The 9564-nt window shown below is 39.2% G+C and overlaps 1 pseudogene; it reads left to right on the top strand.

Annotated features, from left to right (window-relative positions):
* Positions 1 to 1042: 1042 nt before the first annotated feature.
* Positions 1043 to 9564, top strand: part of LOC102827009 — a 15944-nt pseudogene continuing 7422 nt past the window's right edge.

The raw sequence follows: 9564 nt of genomic DNA, 5'->3' as shown, positions 1-9564 counted from the left end.
ATATATTAAGTATTTACTTTGTGTCTAGACTTGGCATTAATTTGGGGGTATAGTGATAGCCTTGCCTATATCTAGGGATTTAAATACTTGTTTGAGAAGAAGGCAAAGAAGCAGACATGTAGCAGTTAAACTGCAATGGAGAAATGTGAATGAAATGTTTCTGGAGTTCACAATACTGACAGCTAATTCTAACCTGGGTTGTTGGAAAGATTTCAGTAGCAGCTGACATTTCACACTGGTCTTAAATAAAGAGCTTTATTATTTAGGTATCTTTGGCCAGATAGAGGAATCTTTGTCTTAAGTGCCATTGAGTTGATTTCTACTCATAGCAACCCTGTATAGGGTTTCTGAGGAGTGACTGGTAGGTTTGAACTGCTGACCTGGTGGTTTGCAGTTCAGTGCTTATTATACAGGAGTTCAGATAGGAGAACATAGGTTTTATACTCCAGGTAGAAGTAAAAGCCTATTTAAATTCATTATGTTTTTCAGTGCCTTCCATGTTATGAAACACTCATTTGTCCCAGTAGTGTTGGAACTCAAGGAATGAGAGAGAGAGATGAGGCAGTAAAATCTCAGAAATCTACTGTGTATGACCTGTGTTCCAGTTGAAGATTTGGCTAGAAAGTAATTTCATCTTGTATAATGAGGACATGATGGTGTTTTGAGGTAGTTGTGAACATTTTTGACTGTGTGGAAGACTTTTGTGGAGAAACAGAGATCAGACTGGAAGTTACTGGCACACATGCTAAGGGGATTTCACCCCATGTGTGGTGCTGTGGGTTAACACGCCAGACTGCAAAACCGTTTGAACTGCAAGGTTGGTGGTTCAAGTTTACCAGCTGCTCCTCGGAAAATCTATATAGGGTTGCTATGGGTTGGAACCGACTCAACGGCACTTAACAACAACAACATGTCACATAAAGGTACTCTGATTCACAAAACTATCAGAGAAATGAGACATTGCCCTCCATTGAATCACCCTGCTTCAAACAGCATTTCTGCATGAGAAATGCCATCCTAATATGAAGATTGTTTAGGGAGTATGGTGTGGCAGAAGGATAGTTATGAGATTCAGATCGCTAATGAAATCTCATCAAAATCTCTCAAAATGTCTGAATCCGATGGTAGGAACAGGCCTGGTGTCTGTTAGGTGAGACTTATCTGCACTAAAGAATCTTGAATGAACTGTGTGGATATTGTTTTAGCATGTTTCGTCGTCATCTTGGATTTCAAGATGAGTCAACTTCCTTCATGGTCATATTCTCCATCCCCACCCCCCTCTTTTTTTGAATTGGGTAAAGGTTTAAAGAGCAAATTTAACCATTCGTACACGTTTTGTTTCATCTCATTAACTTCAGTCCTGACAATGAAACATTTCCGACTCCACTGTGTTTCCTTTTCTCAGTCTTCCTTCCTCTTTCCTAACCCTTCTGAACTCGGTACTTGTGCAGCATTATTGTTCCCTCTATAGACCCGACTGAACCCTGGTGTGATGCTGTAGGATAAGCACTAGACATTTAACTGAGATCAGCAGTTCAAACTCATCAACTAGTCTCAGAAACCCTATATAAGCTTGCATCCAATAGCAATGACATAGACCTGTTATTGTTTGACTGAGAATTGATCCATAGGGGTAACTTCATTTTCAGACTTCAAGGGTGACTAAGCATCATAGTCTAGGAGTTTCACCAGTCTCTGCTTGACCAGTAAACCTAATCTTTTTCAGAAGTTTGATTTTTGTTCCGCAGTTTCGCCCCATTCTATCCAGGGCTTCCTATTGCAATCTTTAAGCCTATCTGACTGTTCATGCAAAAGTCAAGTAGTCTATGAAAAAGTGGATGTTCCAGAATGATCATTAATGGTGCACAACCAAGCTACTCTTGTTATAGCTTGGAATTGGACAGAGACAAGGCCATTTTAGATAAAAACATCTGAGCACCCCATTCTGAACAATGTGGGTCACTGCTGCTGTTGTCCCAATGACAAATGTAGCTCTATTATACTAGATTGTAAGCAACCCAATCACCAAATCACTCCCGCTTCTTGAAAGGATTCAATCCATAATGTGTTGCTCTTCTTCTTAGTGCTAACTCAGTCTGTTGGAATACTCAACTAACATTCCAATCATCCCTTGTTTTTGAGTGCCATCGAGTAGGCCTGACTCATAGTGACCTTGCAGAGGGTTTTTGAGGAACGATCTTGCAATTTGCAGTCCACTGCATATTCTACAGCATCACACCAGAACCCATACATTCTTTTTATTCCATTGGAAAAATAATAGTAATGTTCTTTTGTGATTAAAATAATTATATACAGAACATGTAAACATCTGTAACTTAAGGTTGGTATGAGAATAATCTTTCAATAAAATTTTATTGAATAGCTCTTATGTAGCAGGTGATGGGTTTAGTACTAGGAATACAAGTTATAAAAGGGCATTGTTTTTGTCCTCCAGAAGCTTATAGTCTATGCGGGAAGCAAATAGTAATCACATGCAACAATTTGATTTTTATTTCTAGTAGTAGATCTGAGATTCTCCGCTAGTGTGAGATGTCATTGTTGTTGTTTAGTGCCATGGAGTCAGTTCCAACTCATAGCAACCAGCTGGTGAGTTTGAGTTACTAAACTTGCAGCTCCAACTAGTCTGTTATTCTGTGATAAACTAACTTAATAGCTGTGATTCCACACCTATGAATTGTTTGTGATTCAAGATTATAAATAGTGTCTCCCTGAGAAAGAAAAGATAAAGAGAGGAAACCAAGTAGAGTATGGCTTTTGATCCAACTGAAGGAGAGTATGATACATTTGAAGAACTGTGGCTTGAGTTCTAAATAAGAGGGAAAGATATTTCGTATGAGGTGAGGATGGAGAGACAGAACTGTACTTAGAGGATTTGTGTTCTAATAAGTGATTTTTTTGAAAGGAAATGATGAATCATTGCATTGTTTTGTGTACAATTTGCTCAGATTTTGCAAACTGGAGAACTCATTTTAGTGTGTCAAGCATGCATGTAAGCAGGTCAGTTAAAAGTATTCCAGTTGAAATAATTTGGAAAGAAGTAGAAGATTTAAAATTTATATTTATTCAGCAGATAGAATCAGTGGTATTTGGTGATGAATGACAGGGAAGGTCAAGAGAAGGATGACGGCAGGCTCTGCAGAGAAATAGACTTAATTGGAGATATAGAGATATAGACTTAGAGAGAGCGATTATTTGATAATATTTTAAATGCATATGTAATATGAATTATGCATGGATGAAGAACCCCTGGTGGTATATGAGTAAACATCTGGCTGCTTACCAAAGAAAAGTCAGGGGTTTAAAACCATCAGTTGCTCTATTGGACGAAGATTAGCAGTGCACGTTTGTAAAAATCGTTGTATGCCTTTGAGTTGGTTCTGACTCATAGTGACCGAGCTAAGGTTTCCAAGGCTGTAAATCTTTTCAGGAAGAGAAAACCTCATCTTTTTCTTGTAGAATGGCTGGTGATCTTGAACCTCTGACCTGTGGCTAGCAGTCCAGTGCTTATCCTAGAGTGTCACAGAACTCTCTTTTGTAAAAAGTGTAACCCTGAAAAGCCTATGGACAGTTCTCCTCTGTCGTATAGGGTTGCTGTGGAGTTGTCTTGACAAACAGGGATTTGGCTTGGGTTTGGATGTATGGATGATGTGAAAATGTTATAACACATAATAATGTTTATATTGTGCAATGTATTACTATATTATGGCATAAATGTGGATGTTTTAAAAGAATTGGTTCACATGATTATGGTGCCTGGCAAGTCTGAAATTAGAGGGCAGGCCAGCATCTTAAAAGTAGGAGTTGGTGCTGCAGTCCCGAGGCAGAATATTTCCATCTCTATAAACCTCTGTTTTTGTTCTGAAGTCCTTGACTTGATTGAATGAGACCCACCCACATTATTGCAGTTAGTCTCAGATAATTAAAATCAACTGATTGTATATGTTAACCATAGCTATAAAATACCTTCACAGCAACACTTAGTGTTTGATTAAATAACTGGGTACTGCATTCCCAGTGAACACATAAAAGTTTTAAGTGGACACATAAAACTAACTATCACAAGGGGATAGTAACCTACACAAACAGGTCGATGGTGTGACATTAACGAAGGCAGAGAATTCTGAATGAAGGAAAGGCTTATAGGAAGGTCAAGAGTTAAGTTTTCTCAACGCTAATTTTGGAGCTCCCCTTAGGATGGTCATCAGTATGGGAAAGGTAGATAAACTAGAGGTCAGGGAATTGTTGAGGGATGCAGATGTGAAGTTGGTAGTTATTGGTAGGAGATGATGGCAGACATATCTGCTAGTATCACAGCCTCTCAGAGCATGCGCAGTGTGAGAATGACTTGGAGAACTTAGTAAAGTAGCATCCTAATGACCCCTTCCAGATGTGGCGCTGTAGGATAAGGTCTGCTACCTGCAAGGTCAGTGGTTCAAACCCTCAGAAACCTCATTCAGGGTCGCTATGAGTCGGGACCCACTCAGTGGTACTTAACAAAAACAAAAATGTCCACCTCCAGAATTTCAGAAGAAATAGCATTTCTAGAGGCCCCCAGATGTTACTGATTCTGCTGGTCTGAAGATCACAACCTCATTAAGTGTTAGATTATCTAAATCCTGGACATCGAATAGTCCCAACATATGTTTAGCAGTGTATCGTCCATTTTCCTTTGTTATTGGTGCTGTTAAGTGCTGGCAGGTTGGTTCAGACTCATAGTGACCCTGTATAGGGTTTCTGAGAAGCTGCTGTGGGTTTGAACCACCAACCTTGTGATTAAGAGTCCAGTACTTATCCTAAAGTGCCACGCCAGGATTCAGCAGTTAAGTATGGATGAGATGAAATTTAGGTAACAAACGCCAAAACCCAACAATCATGATCACAAAGAAGCCCATAAAAAAGGCTTTCAAGAAGGTGGGAATGGTCAAGAGTGCTAGAGGCTGCTAAGAGTTCAAACAATATATATTTTTTTATATTAAATACCCATTTTATTTAGAGAAGGAGCTCCGGTAGCGTAGTAGTTACGAATCGGCTGCTAATCTCACAGTCAGCAGTTTGAAACTACTAGCTGTTCCTCAAGAGAAAGACGAGGCTTTCTGTCCCCATAAAGATGTACAGCCTCAGAAACCCTCTGCAGGGCCTCTATGAGTCGGAACTGACTCCACGGCACAGAACAACAACATATCTAGAGATGGTTGGTGACAGACCACACCATTTGAATAGAGCAAGTTGTGGAGAACAGAAATTTTGTGTCTGAAACACCTAGAACACAGCCTAGTGGAAGCCAAGGGCTCTAGTAACTGGTATTATTACTATGGGAGTTGAAAGCAGTTTGCAAAGGAACAATGGTGAACATAGAAAATATATTCAGCTTTAGGATAAATTTCCATTTCCTAAATACATGCGTTTCTGTCCAACCACTGATATCCACTGTGCAAATTCATTTAAGCTGAAGCTGACTTTTCAAAGCAAAAAATACAAAATGGAAGGCAGCAACCGGAGCAGAAATAACAACAATGTTCACACATTGTGAATAATACAACCAATGTCACTGAACAACGTGTATAGAGTTTGTTGCGTGGAAACCTGAACTGCTGTTTAGCTTGCACCAAAAACACAATAAAATATTATTAGAAAAAAATAAAAAAGGGGAAGGTGGCAGGTACGTCAAGAACATTTAACTAGAGCTCTTTCTACATGTACCGTGAGAGTCAACAACTCTGGTGGTGGTAGTTACGTGCCGTGGAGTCGGTTCCGACTCACCGCGACCCTGTACTGGTTTTCCGAGGCTGTAAATCTTTATGGGAGCAGAAAGCCTCATCTTTCTCCTGAGGAACAGCTGGTAGTTTCAAACTGCTGACCTTAAGTTTCGCAGCCGGATTCATAACCACTGTTACCAAAGTTCCAGAGTATATCCAAATGGCCTGTCTTCTTGGCAGCTCCTTGACCCAACTGAACTTTTCAATTCCTTGCCCAACACTTCCCATTTCTCCCGTGCAAGCAAAGTGAACAATTGTCTGACCTCTGGCACCAGGAAGAAAGCTATCTTTGCCTCTAACCAGCTGAGTTTGTTTCACCCTTCAGAGTCAATAGCTTTCTTCTTGGATTTTTCCTTGATCATTAAATATTTTATAACTCAGTCTCCTACCGTGCTCCCACCTGTGTGCCTGAGAAATGTTAGATTTTATAGGGAATCTTATATTTACATTTACACTATCCCCACAGAAGAGGCTGCCCAAATCAGGGGGCATATCTAAGTGACTGCAAAGGTATTTTACTAATCCTGAAAGCTTTGAGATTCAATCATCAGATACCTGAATTTTCTTGGATAATTGATATGTCATAAAGTCAGTGGGGGAATAAAAACTGCTTGATGAATCTAACATTTACAAGTCAGGAGTGGGGAGAATTTATGGAGCGTCTACTCTTGTGCCTCATTTTACTTCATTCTGTGACCTTCCTCTTTCCAGCTAGAATCTCATTCCTTGTGCCAATTAAACCACACATAACCAAGGCCTGGTTCTAATTCCATCCCTTTCAGAAGCCTTCCAAGGTAACTAAAGCCTGAAGCAGTCTCCCTTTTCTTTGATTGTCTTCTGAAATTGCTATCTGTAATAACCAATTGAGCACTCTTGTTCCTGCCACACAATATGGGTTTCCAACAGTGTGCAGCAGAGAAAAGCAAAATAAGGAATATTCAGATACAATCCTGTAGGTAAGGTGGAAAACCCGCCGTCATGTGAATTCATAAATTCACTTTCATTGCCAAATCTGCAGGGATTTGTACTTTCCAGATTCACATTTCCTTTCTATGGTGCCTTTAATAAATTAACCCCCACCACAGCATTGTGCATTTAATTACTGTACAGATTGCTTACTATGCATGCTACATGATATGGGAAAAAATACAAAACTTAAAAACAATGTATTCTTCCTGACCTTCCTGGAGATAAGATAAAAACTGACAAAAATGTTAGGAAACACACAAAATATACACAGCAAGTGTCAGGTCAGTGGTTCTCATAATTACACAGTGACTCTGGCCCAACAGACACTATTCCTCCAATCAGTAGCAATGTTTCCTGAAACTGAGCCCTTAACTTTTGATTACGTTGCCTGGGAGGCCCTCCTATAGTACTTCCTTTATCATCTGAAACCTAACACTTCTTTATCCTTCATTCTCTTTCTTCTAGAAAAGTTCCTTGACTCTTTTCTTCTGTTCCCTTCTCCTAAGACCAGAAGTTAATTTTTCCCTCCTCTGGTAGCGTAGTGGTTACGAGTCGGGCTGCCAACCACAAGGTCAGCAGTTTGAAACTACCAGTGGTTCCGTGGGAGAGCGATGAGGTGTTCTGCTCCTGTAAAGATTTACAGCATTGGAAACCCTGCACATGGTCACGATGAGTCGGAATCGACTCCACAGTACTTAACAACAACAACAACTATCAAATTCCATATACTTGACATGAATTGCCATTTTGGCCCATATCACATTCCAACTTCCACATATTTATTCTTGTACTAGATCTTATTTTAAATAGGGTTTATTGTTTTCATGATGATAACACGAGAACATTTAGAAATATACTGAAGTGTAAAATAATGTTTCTATAAGCAACTGTTGTGTGCACGTCTGGTTCAGGCCTCCATCTGGCCATGGAGGCAGAAAGAGGTCTCAAACAGGCAGATGACAGATTCCTAAGCAAATGCGGGTGGAGAGTGTGGGGTACCACACTCTAGCTAGGGTTGTGATTGCTTTCTGCTACTATCAAGCCAGCACCCCACACATCATGATCTCATCAACCATGGAACACAATGCTCCCTGGTTCTACACCATTCCTGTGATCAGTAGAAGATAGGTTCATTGCCAGCAAATAGTGTTTTAATTTTCAGATGTAGATTCCAGTCCTTTTTCCTAGTCTAAGTATGAAAGTCTCTATGAAAAAATGTTCAAGAGAAGTGCAACATGTAAGCCTTTAATGACAAACTTCTAGGGTAGGGGAAGGTGAAGAAGAAAGACTTGAATGACAAAGAGAATTCATGGGTATCTTAGGATTCCTCCTCCCTTAGCCACATATTTTAATATAATAAATAGCTCTGTATCAAATTTATTTAGTAAATTACATTTCTAGACACAGAAGTTACTTTCTGAGCTTCAAATTATGACACAAATATTAACCTATACTCTAGCAAGCAGAGGATACTAGATTGTCAGTAAGTCCAACAATCTGAATAATATAAAGAAGTTCTAAAGAGGGTTGGACACATTCACAGATAAGAATTCTGCATCTAATTGTTAAGGTGCCCCCAGGTTTATGGAGGGAGGGCCAACACATTTCTAGTTTAGAGTCATGCCTTATACCTTACCTAGCTCTTACAAAATGCCCCTATTTCCCCTTCAGAACAAAATATTCAACTGGACATATGATTTGCTGTGCCACCTTTGGATATTAAGAAAAAAATAATAAATGTACCTTATATTCAATTTTTATCTAATTTTTATTTATATTCTATGTCACATGTTTTATAGTGTGCATTGTGTGTGAGAAGAAAATTTAGCAAATACATGTATTTAAAAGTTGTTGTTTTTTTTAAGTTCCTTAGAGTTGTTTCCTGAAAACTACAGACTAAATCCAGGCTGCTGCCTGTTTTTGAAAGTTTTATTGAGAGCCATTTATATCTTGCTTGTCAAGTATTGCTTATGGCTGTTTTCACATTACAAAGGCAGAGCTGAGCATTTGCCTTGAGACCAGGTGGCCTTCAAAGTCTAAAGTACTCACAATGTAGCCTTTTAAGAATACATTTCCTGACCTCAAGATTAATCAATGTATCAGCTGATGGGAGGTTTTGATTTGCAGTATATTATTATAGCTCCTGGTAAGCACGGCAGTATGATCTGAAATAATAACAAGGAGAGACCGTGGCTTTAGAGAAGCAAGACCTGTGGTTAAATCCTTCTGTGCCGCCTAACTGTTCTGGAAAAATTACTTAATCATTCTGGACCTCAGTTTCTAAAGGGAAAATCATTCTCTCCATATAGGATTCATGTGAGGATCAGATTGGAAGCTATTTTATTAAATCACCAACCTGAAATTTTTAAATAAAAAAAGGTGAAAATAGCCAGAGGAAAAGCAAAGGAATTTCATTTTGTCTGATCAATACCATTGAGATTTTAGGTTAAGGGTACTATGTGAATACTTTTAAAGGAGCCCCGGTTGTTTAGTGGTTATGCGTTGGGCTACTAACAGACCTTCGGGGATAAAAGATGAGGCTTTTTGATCCTGGTGTGATGCCATAAGATAAGCACTCGACTGTAAGATTGGCAGTTCAAACTCACCAGCAGCTCCGTGGAAACCCAATAAAGGGTTGCTAAGAATGAGAATCGACTAACGGCACTTAACAACAACACTAACAAACTTTAGGCAAGCTCTGATATTTCAAATTTATTAATAATTGCAGTATTCTAACCTGTTAGAAGATCAGGTCCAGCATCCTGCTATGATTTATTGTGGTGATGTTGTTCAGTGTTGTGGAGTTGGTTCCGACTCA

Source organism: Chrysochloris asiatica, unplaced genomic scaffold (genome assembly GCF_000296735.1).
Source record: "Chrysochloris asiatica unplaced genomic scaffold, ChrAsi1.0 scaffold00474, whole genome shotgun sequence".
Taxonomy (NCBI): domain Eukaryota; kingdom Metazoa; phylum Chordata; class Mammalia; order Afrosoricida; family Chrysochloridae; genus Chrysochloris; species Chrysochloris asiatica.
The sequence above is the reverse complement of the archived record's forward strand: the minus strand, read 5'-3'. Positions and strand labels throughout refer to the sequence as shown.